Source organism: Plectrocnemia conspersa, unplaced genomic scaffold (assembly GCF_051122295.1).
Source record: "Plectrocnemia conspersa isolate PC_06_02 unplaced genomic scaffold, ASM5112229v1 ptg000012l, whole genome shotgun sequence".
Lineage (NCBI taxonomy): Eukaryota > Metazoa > Arthropoda > Insecta > Trichoptera > Polycentropodidae > Plectrocnemia > Plectrocnemia conspersa.
Window position 1 is genome coordinate 3,351,682 of NW_028277176.1, and position 2,599 is coordinate 3,354,280.

Sequence of the window (2,599 nt, forward strand, 5' to 3'; positions counted from 1 at the left end):
AATATAATAATTCTATATATTTTGCGAGCATTTATTTGAGTCTCCATTGTCATTACCAACTCGTTTTTCCTTTAGTTTTGTCTTCTTGAGTTTGTAAAGATACTCCATGCTCACTTTTTAAATGTTTAATCATTGATGATGTATTTTCATACTTTTTGATTAGTATTGATGATTATAAATTACATATACAGCAATTTTCTGAATCTGTGCGTTGCGTCAAATAATCCCACACTTTTGTCATTTGGGTTCATTTTAATAACAATTTTTTTTATATTTAAGTTAATAATAATACAATTTTTAACAATTTTTTTTGGCTGTGAAATTAAATAAAGTGGACACTTTTCTGCACAAAACCGTTTGTATGTCTAAAAATAACTTAAAAAAAGACGAGTAAACAAGTTTAGCAAATTATCATCATTTACAGAATTTTAACTAAAATGTGCGAGATTTGCGTGCTTACACAAAAAAGTACTTTTAGGTTAATTAATAACAAGTTCTTACTTACTGCAATACACATATATTCTTAAGTCTGCGAAACAAGTCAATGGGCGACATTCGTATTAGAAAATTATTGTATGAAAAAAAGAATTGGACCCGTCGGGTCTTAAACCGGGTAGCTTCATAAGATTCCCATGTCATCTGGACGAAGTACTGTTTATCTCTTTCTTCGTTGCGTGTGACACCCCTCCCACTTCTATTTCTAGGGGATCGGCATCAGTTCTGGATTGTTAAATGAATACATTTGATTAACCTACAATACCACTAACTTTATTCAATAATTTTGCTACTAATGTATCCGATTTTTTTTAATTTTGCGCAGAATTTCAAAGATTTTTTTAATAAATATATTTATTATAGACATTATCAAACGTGTTTTTACTATTGTTGTTTCCAAAAGCAATAAAATATTTGTATTTATTATAAGAAAAGAGCATTATTATATAATAAAAATAAAATGGTGAATATTTCTTTAGAAGCGCATGGTAACACCCCCACGGTGTATGGCTGAGAGACAAATAGTAGTGGATTCTAATAAGAATGTACCGGTAAATCGTCGAGCTCGATAGGGAATCTTATGATGCGACCGGGTATTCTTACCTAAAACCCGACGGGTCCAAATCCGGAAAGCCTTAGTTGTGACATACGTGGCACAAGGGTTGTGTCACCGGACAATAAGTGTTGCCATCGGTCATGAATAATAATTTAGTCAATGGAACACATGTTTTTTCATCAGTATTAAAATGGTTTTAGCTCTATATATAAGCTGACGTTTTCCAAATAAAATATAAAACTAAAAACTGTAATGTTTTCAGAATAAGATATTTAATATGACTAATATATTTAAAAGCTTTAAAAAAATATTTATATCATATCATTAGTTGTAAATTAAAGTAGTTAATTATTAACGTTTCTAAAGATTATTTTTTTAAGGAACGATTTCACTGCCACACAGTCAAACATAGGAGTGGAAGCGTTATTGTTCTGGGTCACGTGATATTAGTAAAAGTATAAATCATGTTTAGGTGTGAGGAAGAAAGTCATGAATAGTCCTACTGAGAAATTATTGTTAGAATACACTCAAATACGTTGCACGCAACCATCCGATTCCATAAATACAACGATTTTAGGCACATTTTGGGAGAAATTAGGTTTGCGTCGAAGAAGTTGGCCGTTTTGAATTGCCCTGTACAGACATTATAATATAATAACAATAAGTATTTTTTGGAAAATATAAAATAGGCTAAATATTTTTATAGCCACAATGTTTATTTAGTCTAAAAAAAAAAATATCATTAATTTAATTAGTAAAGCTTATAAAATCTTTCTGCAAAATATGTAGCGTCAAAAAAATCAATATACTACATAAAAGTAAAATAAATTATTAAATTTGGATTTTATTACATTTCTTAAAAATGCTTATATTTTATGAGTATTTTTTAGTATGTATTTGTCTTCAGCTGAATTTTACAATTATGCAATTATTATTAAAAAGTTAAATAATAGTTATAACATTATCTAAGAAAGTCTTTCTACGCAGAAAAATAATATATAAATCATTCTCATTAAGGTTGAAGCTCCCATGAGAGTCGTTACTCAAGAGCAAACGCAGCATCTCCAGTCTTTTAATTAATCATTATCTCGATCTGGCTCGGCTCTCGATTTTAATTAATCGAATTTTGGTAATGCTCCTGGCTTATTGTCGCCCTCATGCGCCGAAAGCAAATTTACTCCCGGAGGCTTTATAAGCGCACGCATTAAAAGGATTATCTCGTTAGACAAATAAGAAACAATTTAAACGTTGCCAAGGATACGTACAAGGAGGCATCCGGGGTACGCGCGTGTGAGCTTTTGCGCGCTTACAATGAAAAGCTTGCAAACTTTTCTCGGAGCCGAGTGATTAACCGCAAAAGTTAAATATAACCGCGATTTGATTAAACCGTTCGATCGTGACTTCTGCCCCACAATTAACGGGAGGTAAGACACGCAACTGGGGCCTAATCACCGCGGTCTTGGTAAATCAATTTAATTCAATGCGAGGTCTAAGAAATTTGCTTATAATGATCTATTTCGAATTGAAGGGTCTAATAACAAATTGATG